This window comes from Elephantulus edwardii, unplaced genomic scaffold, assembly GCF_000299155.1.
Source record: "Elephantulus edwardii isolate Elephantulus edwardi_28Jun2011 unplaced genomic scaffold, EleEdw1.0 scaffold00069, whole genome shotgun sequence".
NCBI lineage: Eukaryota > Metazoa > Chordata > Mammalia > Macroscelidea > Macroscelididae > Elephantulus > Elephantulus edwardii.
This window is the reverse complement of record NW_006399819.1, coordinates 11,895,577-11,907,074: the sequence shown is the minus strand read 5'-3', so window position 1 is coordinate 11,907,074 and position 11,498 is coordinate 11,895,577. Positions and strand designations below refer to the sequence as shown.

At 40.7% G+C, this 11,498-nt stretch overlaps 1 pseudogene; it reads right to left on the bottom strand.

The window, feature by feature from the left end:
• Nucleotides 1–632: 632 nt before the first annotated feature.
• Nucleotides 633–5,569, bottom strand: LOC102877001 (annotated as a pseudogene).
• Nucleotides 5,570–11,498: the final 5,929 nt, after the last annotated feature.

Sequence of the window (11,498 nt, the reverse complement as noted above, 5' to 3'; positions counted from 1 at the left end):
AACCAAGAATTCAAAAGACATATTGCACTGGGAAAGTCTGCTCTCAGGGACTTCTCCAAAGTATTGGAGAGCAATGATGTCAGCTTAAAGGCTAAAGTGTTCCTGATTGAAGCTATGGTCCATATGGTTCTGGAGAAGAGTATTGAGTGTATCTTATGGATTTCCAAAAGAAGAAACAGAAATGTCTTGGAGAATGTGCGACCCAAGTGTTCTTTGCAGGTAAGGATGGCTAAGTTTGGTCTCACAACTTTAGGAGAGGCTATTTCTTGGAAAAAGAGATAACGCTTGGAAAGGTAGAGAGTCAGTGAAAGAGAGGAAGACCTTCAGAGAGATGGATTAGCAGTGCCTGCAGCAATGGGATCAAGGGCCTCAGAGATGAGGAGGTTGGCACAGGTTTTAGATCTGTTGCTCATAGGGTCACTATGAGTTGTACTCAACTCTGCTGCACTTAACAACAATTATTTATTCTGAAAATACACTTCAACTTAGAATATTCTACAAAGAATGCCAATAACCTGAATGTGATTTTCCCTCAACATGGAACTTTTTAAAGTGATTTCTGTACATCAGGAATATGAATAATCCTAAGAATGACAAAAATAAACTGGTATTTGATATGAATCCATGAGAGTTTAAGCTTCAAATCCAGCCAAGAAGTTTGCTATAATCTCTTTCAGATTCACATGTACTGTTCTGAGATCTTCCCATCAGCCCTGATGTTTCCCAATAGGGTGTGGTGCTGCCTGATGGGTGACACGAAACAAGAAAGCATTCTTGAATTCTGTGCTCTTGCTGGGATCGAGTTTATCAAGATACCCCTGACACTAGCATAGATGACAGCCAATTGTTCTTCAGTAGCCATAGGAGAAAACTGTCCTTGCTTCAGTAACTCATTCAGGCACATATCACAACTCAAGAACTACTGAGTGACAGCATTGAGGTGAGAACTGAATCTGGCAAAAGCTGCACCTTCATGATATTGGGCCAATCCCAGTCATGGCCCCACCCATTTAATGGCCCTGGTTTGTGCAGCAGACCCAACAGGGGACACAGACAAGCAAACATTAATGGCAGGGTAGATACCTTTGTAGAACAATTCTGTTTGCAAGAATATCAGTCCATTAGTAATAGAGATGACACTGGTGGAATATAAGCAGACACATCACCAGCTCATGTTTCAATGGCTGGTAAAGTGGTCAAGAAGCCACCACAAAAAGAATTGTTCATATTAGCTGCTCTCTTCAGCAGATGGGAGTACAGGTAGAACATATCGCCAGGAGAGGCCTCCTGACCAGGAGGTTTGTGAAGCAACAGAAACATCTGATTGTAAGCCATAGCCTGTTTGGATACGTTATCATAGATGATGAGCAGATGCTTACCATTGTCTGTAAAATATTCTCTCACAGAACAATCAGAATGAGGAGCGAGGAACTGCAGTGGGGTGGCATCAGAAGCAGTGGCTGAAATCACAAATGGTGTACCTTGAAAACATCTGCAAGTCTCCTCATCAGACATCTTCTGAACAAGAGCAACATAGATACAGTACAGCTTCGTCTTTTCATCAGTTGCATCATTGAAACATCTTTAATTGATGATTGTGTCAATAGCAGTTGAGGTTTTTACCAGTCTGTCTGTCACCAAAAATCAGCTCAAGCTGACCACAACCAAGTGGCATCAAACTATGTTCACAGTCTTAATGCTAGTTTGCATTAGTTCACACACAGAGATTTGAGGAATGATTCTAGGATCTTTCAACCCAACTCGCGTTAGAACTCAATGAGTCATAGTATCAATTGAACCCTTTCCATCAATGACATTACCAATGGCATCCACTACAAGACCCAGCAGTTCCTCATCAACTGGGATATCCACGATGGCATCCATCCTCTTCACAGTATCTCTTTCCTTAATTAATTTATCATTTCCAAACACGACACCACCATTGTCAGGTTCAAAATTCAGAGACATACCTTTATGCCTGAAGAAAACTCTACCATTTCTTCTGCTTCAAAATTCCTCAACCGATGGACCCTGGCAATATACCATTACAATACTGAAGACATGCCCAGTTTCTTTAAGGTCAACAGAAGTATTACCACCAGGCATTTCCCTGCAGCAAGACGGCAGTAGCCTCAATGTCAGTGGTGCTGAAGCAAGCTCTGTGGAGGAGAAGGGCAAACACAATAGCAACTATTTCCATTTCCAAGGTTCCAAGCAAGGTATCAGACTCTAACAGCAGTTCCAGAAGAGCACACCAAAACTAGAAACGTCAGAATATTTGTTCCTGTTCACAATAACATGCAGTCTGGAGTAAACAATACAAAGAAATGGAGCCTGGAGTTTGATACCAGGGAGCAATGGGGAAAATCCTTTAATGGGTTGGGCATCAATGGCAGATCCTTTGTCTAACATGGTTCTAACCTTCAGTACTAAAGATGTGGTTGCCTTTGCAGAAAAAAAATGGATAGGCCTATGACATTGAAGAAAGTTTCCAAAACTGAAGTCCAAGTCGTATGGTATAAACTTTTCTTGGAACAAAAGAACAAGGGTAGCCACAAATAGATTGGCACTGACACTTGACTGTGACTAAGGTCAGCTGTGTGGTATTTATAGTCTGTGTATAATGCATTTCTTAATCTTCTAATAAATTTCATCTTTAAACTACAAAAAAACCCCAAACAACCCTGAATGTGATCTTCAAGAACAGAGGACACCTCAGCGACAGTGACAGTCTTCTGTAGACAAGTGTTAGAGGCATGGAGGTTCCTTGAAGCAATGAAGCATGACCAGAAAATATTTCTTGAGACTAGACTTGCTCAACAAGGAAGGGTGTGGACCACAGCTTCAGTGATGCCCATGGGGATTGTCTTCACAAAGTGTCCTCAAGAAGATAACTCCTCTGCTGCCGCTTGACTTAAGTGTGATTTTTTTTTTAGGCATAGGCCATCTAACTATGTTGTTGTTTTTGTGATGTGTTATTGAGTCAGAACTGATTCATAGATGACTTTCCAGCAAGTTTTCAAAGCCTAGAAACTTCATGGAAGGAGATTGTCCTTCTATGGAGTATAGTAGTAGAATTGGCTATAGCTATGAGACTCAAATAAAATTCGTCATGCTCATGTAAAATCTAGATCTACACCAAGGAGCTGTTGTGTGAATGGAGCAAGGACACTACATAGCTTAAAGTTAAGAAGGGTTATATTCTATCTCCACGCCTATTCAATCTGTATACTGCAATAACAGTTACCCATGGTGGACAGTGGTTGGTGGAGCTTCCCAATTAAAACAAGCTTGGAAGCAGGAGTGGCATCCACTTCCAAAATAGCTTGCCTCCGGAAACCCTATGAACTTGGAGAAACAATGAAAGTTATACAAGTGTTCAGGTCTTTCGTTCATAGGGTCACTATGAGTTGTCTACAACTCGACGGCACTTAACAACAACAACAACACAAAGCAGAATGTGGCATTAAGATCAGAGAAGACTCATCAATAACCTGTGTTATGCAGATGGCAAAACCATGCTTGTCAAAAGTGAGGAGAAATTTGAAGCATTTGTTGCAGATCAAAGAATATAGACTTCAATATGGATTGCATCTCAAAGTCAAGATAACAAAGATTCTTATCACTGGACCTGTAGGCAACATAATGATAGCTAAAGAAAAGATTGAAACTGTCAACAACTTCATCTTAATTGGATCTATAATCAGCACCCTTGCTGCCAGCATTCAGGATATCCAGAGATATATTGCACTGGGAAAGTCTGCAGTCAGATATTTCTCCAATTTATGGAGAAGCAATGTCAGTCTGAGGACTAAGGTCTGTCTGATTCAGGTGATAGTCTTTTTGATTACTTGTATATGCATCTGAAAGCTTGACAATGAATAAATATGATAGAAGAAGAATTGAAGCCTTTGAGTTGTGGCTTTGAGAAGAATACTGTACACCCTACGGAATGTTGAAAGAACAAACGAATACGTTTTGGAAAAAGTACAGCCAGAGTGTTTCTTGGAGGCAAAGATGATAAAGCTTCAGCTCACATTCTTCAGGCATGTTGTTGTTGTTGTGTTGTTAAGAGGGACTATTCCTTGGAGAAGAACATGATGCTTGGAAAGGTGAAGGGTCAGTGAAGGAAATGAAGGTCCTCCACCAGGTGGCGTGCCACAGTAACGGCTGCAATGGGCTCTAGTGTGTCAGGAAGTGTGAGCATAACATAGAATAGGAAAGGGTTCAGATCTGTTCTTTGGGTCACCATGGGTTGCAGTCAACTCAATGTCACCTAATAATCATAAGTAAATAAAATAAGTTGTACACAGAGGCTGGTGATTTGACTTTCTTGTTAGAGAAGAAAACAAGTAAGTCACAGCATACAGTACTGTTATTTGTAGATAACAGGAAAATACTAATAGTAATGGTCAATGTTTAGCATCTTTTTGTATGCCAGTAGTTGGATTTTGCATGCATTGTTTCTTGCAGTAATCCCACATAGGGTTTCTCTTATTTTACCTTTTAATTTCTTTTTCTAAGTGTGATTTTAATGAAAGTTTACAGAAAAGTTGGTATTTCATTCATTTATGGTTGCACATTTTCCTCCCTCCCCACCTCTCCAGTTCACTTAAAAAAAATTCATTGTTGCATAATTTCCTCCCTTCCCCTCCCACCCCCCTATCACTTTGTTTTTATGCACCTCTATTCTGAACTGTTGTCATACAAAAAAATGTCTGATCATATATTCCTTTTAAACAGTTCTCTCCTTTTTTAAAGATGAAAAAATCAAGGCAGAGAGATTTGGTAGCGTTCTTAAGGCCAAACACCTACAAGAAGCAGCTGAAAACCAAAGCTGCTCAATTCCTTGTTAAAACGGATTCAGTAGGAGAAGATTCTACACTGCATAAACCTTGAACATCCCATGGACTGTCAAAAGAACAAACAAATATGTATTGGAGAAAGTGCAACCAAAATGCTCCTTGAAGGCAAGAATGGTGAAGTTTGGTCTCATATATTTGGGGCACCTTGTTAGAAGGGGCCAGTCTGTGGGAAAAGACATCATGCTTGAAGAAAGGAGATGGTGAAGCAAGGTTCAGATCTATTGTATTTAGGGTATTGAGGAGCCATAGTCTACAGTGGCACCTAACAGCCACTAGCATGCTGGAGCTAGGGAGCTCTGGCTGTTTCATGGCAAGGTGTTGCACTGCCAACACAGAAGCAAAGAGTTCTAATCTACCAACTGACTCATGCAAGCAAGATGGGGAATCTCTTCCTGCGCAATCTCCTACCTCTGGAAAACCACTAGAGCGTCAGCTGTGAGTCACTTCCTACTTGATAATGAATAACAAAATGCTGCAGTTGTGCTCTGCAAGCCTCTTACTCCACTCCAGGAACACTCTGGGGCACAGGTGGCACCAACAAGTTACATCTCTTGGGAGCAGGGAATTTTTCTGGGAAGTCACCTGGCCGACTCACCTCTCTTGCCAATTCTTTTTTCTTTTCGTTCCAAATCTTCAGTGCAGAGCAGCAATATTGAGCTCAGTAGCCAATGACCAAGTTGTAAAGTGTCAAGTCTGTCAAACATTATGAAAAAAGTCTCTTGTGTTCCTTTTTCTCAGTCTCAAAGAAGGGAACTCGCTGAGCACCCTCCTTCCCCCCGCCACAGGAAAACAGGAGAAGATCCCTAGAAATTGTTATTATTTATTTCCATTGATTTGTAACTGAATCATAGTTGCCCCTCCAGTGGATTTTCAGAGGGTGTAAATTGTATGGAAGAAATTGACCTTCTTTCTGCCATGGTGTAGCTCATGGTTTTGAATTTCTTGACTTTGGGTTGGAAAAGTGTTTCTTTGTTTGGGATTTTTTTTGTGTGTACCATCAAGTCAGATCCAACTGGTACAGGAAGAGATTGAACCTCCTTCTTTTTTTCAATTATTATTATTATTATTGATTTTAATGAAAGTTTACAGAGACTTTGGATTTCCATTCATTCATTTTTACACTTTTCTCCCTGACCACCCCTCCCCCCAAGTCACTCTTCTCTTTGAAAAGTAAAAGAAAAATTCTTTCATTGTTACACAATCCCTCCCCCCAAGTCCACTCCACTATGCAGCCTTGGTTTAGACTTCTGTCATGACAATACCTAATCATATATCCCTTTTAAACAGTTTTCTCCCTCATCTGTTTCAGTGCAGTATACATTATTTATCCAATCTTTCTCAGTCTCCCCCCAACCTCGATGTCAGTCCTGTTTTACAACAGTGGCACTATGCAGTATTTGTCCTTTTGTGACTGAGATATTTCACTCTGCATAATGTCTTCCAGGGTCACCCATTTTGTATTTTGTTTTTGTGTATTGTTTTTCAATGCAGCATAGTACTCCACTGTGTGAATATAACAGAGCTTCTCTAGCCACTCATTTGTTGATGGGCATTTAGGTTGTTTCCAACATTTTGCTACTGTGAACAAAGCCTCGATAAACATGGGTGTGCATATATCTGCATTCGTTGTTTGCTGTTCTGTTAAATTTTGCTATTCTGACTGGGGTGAGATGATATCTCATAGTTGTTTTCACCTCCTTCAGCAGAGGATCTAGTGGATTCTAACCATGTGCCTCTGAGATTGCAGTGCAGCTTCTTGCCACTAGGCCACCAGAGCTCCTAGGCTGGAAGGGTTTTTAACACACCTTCTTATTCACTGTTTACTCAGCAGTCCGCTAGAGTTAAATACTCTGCCCAAAAATGTGATCTCATTTTGTTCTCAGTCCTCGATCCTCTCTTAACTATCCTATCTGTAAAGGTCATCAATCTAGTTTTTTCTTTAACCTGGGCAGGGATCTGGGTGGTAGGGAAATAGATGCTTCTCAGAAAAACTAGACCTTTATAAAGTGCAGAATTTGACAATTTATTAATTTTGTTCTCAAAATGGTATTATCTTTGTAATTGCTGCACTATGGGAGCTAGAAACCATTTCACATACTATTTCCCAACACCTTATATCCTGTTACCCATCTAAAATTATATTCAAGATTCAAAACATTTCTTACTTATTCTGCTCTGATACTTAAAACCATGGATGTGTTTTGGCTTTTATCTAAATTTTCTAATTTCTTTTTCTCTGTATAGTGAGGATTCTGTTAACGTCATTGAGATCTTAAATTTCTCAAAGGGCCTTATGATAATTATTGTGAATTCATTAGCTAATGAGAAATTTTAATTAATCCTTCTTTGCACAAAATTTAGTTTTGCATTTAGTAAGGACAGGATCATAAAGATCGGGTCTACAATGGACTCTATGGGGCAGCTTATACAAATATCTGATTTTATAAATGAGAAAACTGAGGCTTATGGAGTTGAAGTGATTTGGGCAATATCACAAGGCTGGCTTGGAGGTCTCCTGTTGTTGTTATTAGGTGTGTCGAGGTGCAAACAACTCACAGTGACCCTATGAACAACAGATCTGAACCTTATTCTATCCTGTGCTATCTTTATCATCAGTTGTCACTGTCTCAATGAGAATATTCCTCTACCTCACTGACTCTCCATCATTCCAACCATGATGTCCCTTTCAAGGAAATATCCTCTCCTAACAACCGTCCCAAAGCATGTGAGATGAAGCTTCATCTTACTTGCAAGGAGCACATTGATTGAACTTCAAAATCTACCTGTTCTTTTGGAAGTCCATAGGATATTCAGTACTCTTCAACACCACAATTCAAAAGCATAGAAACCCTACGAACAACAGATATGAACACTGTCCTACCCTATGCCATCCTCATTATCTCTGGCACACAAGACCCCACTGCTGAAGTCAATGGGTCAACCCATCTCATTGAAGGTCTTTCCCTTCTTTGCCAACACTCTATCTTTCCAAGCTATGTCCAAGAAATAGCCTCAGAGCCTTTGGTAGGAATTATATCTCGACATCAAGAAAGCAAAGGTCTTCACCATGAGACATTATTATAGGCCACAGATGGAAAAGATTCTGCCCATATTGACGTGGACCAGGAAGTAGTCCTCAGGATAGAGCAAGGAAACACTGGTATGGTTCAAAATCAAGAAAGGAGTGTGTCAAGGATTCAACCTTTCTCCATATCTTTTCAATCTATATGCACAATAGATCATTTAGGGGGCTTGACTGTAGAGGAGATATGTGGCATCAGGATTGGAAGAAGACTCATCAACAACGTGCGTTATGCAGATGACACAACCTTGCTTGCCGAAAGAGAGGAGAACATGAAGCATTTGCTGTGAAGAGTCAGACTGTAGTCTTAATACGGATTGAAGCTCAATATCAAGAAAACAAATATTTTCACCACTGCTTATTTGCAGCATCATGATGGATGGAGAAGAGATTGAGGCTGTTAACAATTTCCACTTACTTAGTTCCACGATTAATGCCCTTGGTATCAGCAATTAGGAAATCAAAAGATTAATTGCATTGGGCAAATTTGCTGTCTGGGACCTCTCCAGAGTGCTAAAGAGAAATGATGTCAGTCTAGAGACTAAGGTGCACCTGATTCAGGCCATTACTTTGCAATTATTTGCTATGAATCAGAGAGCTGGACAATGACTAAGGGTGAAAGAAGAAGAATTGATGCCTTTCAATTGTGATGGTTGAGAAGGGTACTGAACATACCATGGATTGCCAAGAAAACTAAAGATCTGTCCTGGAGAGGATGAACTCAAGTTGATCTCTGGAGGCAATGATTTTGAAGCTCTATCTCACATACTTCAAGCAGAAGTTACCAGTCCTTGGAGAAGGTTATCACGTTTGGAAAGGTGGAAGGACGTCAGAAGAGAGGAAGATCTAAAATGAGATGGACTGGCACAGTAACTGGGCTTATGAGGGTAGGTGTATCAGAGACAGTGAAACTGGCTCAGGACAGGGCATGGTTCAGAACTAATGTGCATTGGGTTACTATGTTGTTGTTGTTATGTGCTGTCGAGTCGTCTGCGACTCATAGCGACCCTATGCACAACAGCCCTAAACCCTGCTCTGTCCTGCGCCAACCGCACTGCCTCTGACACACCCATCCCAATTACCCCAGTCACCAAATCAATCCATCTCATAGAGGGTCTTCCCCTCCTGCGCCGTCCCTCCACCCTCCCAAGCATGATGTCCCTCTCCAAGGACCCGTCCCTCCTGGCAACATGTCCAAAGTATGTCAGACGAAGCCCCAGAATCCTTGCCTCCAAAGAGTAGCTTGGTTTAATCCTCTCCAAGATGAATCTGTTTGTTTTCCTGGCAGTCCATGGTACATTCAGTACTCTTCTCCAGCACCACAGCTCAAAGGCATCCACTCTCCTTCTGTCCTCTCTAGTCATTGTCCAACTCTCTGATGCATAACAATGAGGTACAGTTAAATCAATGGCACATGACAACAACAACAATAAATATCTGTTAAATAAATGAATATGTGAACAGATCATGGATGTTGTTGTCATGTGCTGTAGAATTAGAACCAATCTATACCTGAATCTCCTGCAAGTTTTCGGAGGCAGGTAATTGCCTAGGAGGAAACTCTCTGTCCTCCCACAAAGCAATTGATAGACTCGAACTGTGTGCCTTCAAGATTGCAGCTAAGCTTCTTGCCACTAGGACACCAGAGCTCTGTATCATGGACGGAATCAACAAATATGAGCACAGACTCGACTATGATTTAGACACAAGTGCTTGATTTGGAGGCTGCAAAAGTGAACAATATAGGATCTGGGAGAGGGACAGATACTTAAACGAAGGGTTTCAGGAACCCAGGAGAATGATTCACATTTAGAAATTGTGGTTCTTTGGCTCCTGTATTGGGAAGGAAGTATTAGGAGATGAAGAGTGAGAGCCTCAGCCTGGAGGGCCCTTTGTCACCACCTGGTAGATCCAAAATCTAGATCTTAACTTCAGACCTTTTCCCTCAGTTCCCCTTTGACAATTGGTACTGCATCTCTATTCTGTTTTATTCTATAACAGTGTCTCAGAGTAAGTTAAAAATACACTAATGTGTCCACAATTTCAGTGGAACAGATGACTCACAGTTCAAATCACATGAAGGGAAATGATTATAAGTCAGCCGTGAACTTATTGGTTCCAGAATAATTTAAGTCACTAGCCTGACTAGTACAATGAAGACACCACACTAGCAGAATCTTTTCCATCTGTGGCCTATAATCATGTGTAGAATTCCGTTTCAAATCTCCTTTGAGTCCTTTGAATGTTGTCATGTGATACTGTAATAGCAGTGAGGTTACTTAATTATCAGATTGAATTCCTTTTTCTTTTCCCATAAGAAGGGTACCACTGGAGAGACAAGATTTCATCTCTACTGTGCTCACATTAAAATTTCCAGCTTTAAGACGTCAGAGGCACTGAAGAAAGTGTGCCCTAATTCACACTAGTCATTCAACTAATTATTGCCAGATATTCCAGTTCTTTCTTCATTTTAACATCACCCTTTAGTATTATTATTTATTTGACATGTGTGTTTGCTGACAGAATATAAATCCCATGACAATAGGCTTCTGTTGATCTTAAAAATAATTAAATCTCTAGATCCTAGCATGGCTTATGTATTGTAAATATTTCAGTGTGTGTGTGTGTGTGTGTGTGTGTGTGTGTGCGCGCGCGCGCGCGCGTGCACACACGCGCGCCTGCCCCATCGAGTCGGATCTGACTCGCACAGGAGGAGATTGCCCCTCCTTCTCCAGGGAAACATCTGGTGAATTCGAACCAAGTGCCTTCAGGAGTGCAGTTTAGCTTCTTGCCACTAGGCCACACCAGCGTTCCCTTTCACATATTTTTTAATTAATAAAGTACTTATCGAATACCTTCTACATATAAGGCATACTCAGGAAGATAACCTAATAAATCAGATATAAATTTCTCAAGCCAAATAGAAGAGCAAAGTACATAAAGTGACAAAATTATGGCAAGTGTTATTTATTGATAACTTACTGTGTAGTAGGCTTTGTTCTAAGGAGTTATCTTGTGCCAGCTCTTCGAGTGCAATGGCATTATAAAATATTGTTCCTATTTACAGGTGAGAAAACTGAGGACAGAGATCAAGTAATTTATTCTGAATGCTACACAGGTAAAAGATGGAGCAGATCTTAAGCCAAAACAATTCTAGGATTTGTTTTCCTAATCACTCTAATGGAACAGGCCATGGGAAGCTGCATTGTTAACCCAAAGGGCAAGAAGTTACTCTGTTAACTCGGAGGCAGGCAGTCTGTATGCAGCTATGTGGAAAAAAATTGCCAGTCTCCTTTTGTGTGATTTGTAGCCTTCAAAACCCAACTGGGGGACCTTTTACAAGCCAGCTTGTACTCACTAGTAATACGTTTTAGTAAGAAAGTGGTTGTTGTTATGTACCATTGTGCAGGAACCAGCCTATAGCTGACCCTCCGGTGGGTTTTCAGAGGCAGTAAATTGTAAGGGAGGAGAGTGCCCATTTTTCCCCCACGGACCAACTGGTGAATTTGAACTATGTGATTTTGAGTCAGAAGTGAAACTCTTTACCACTA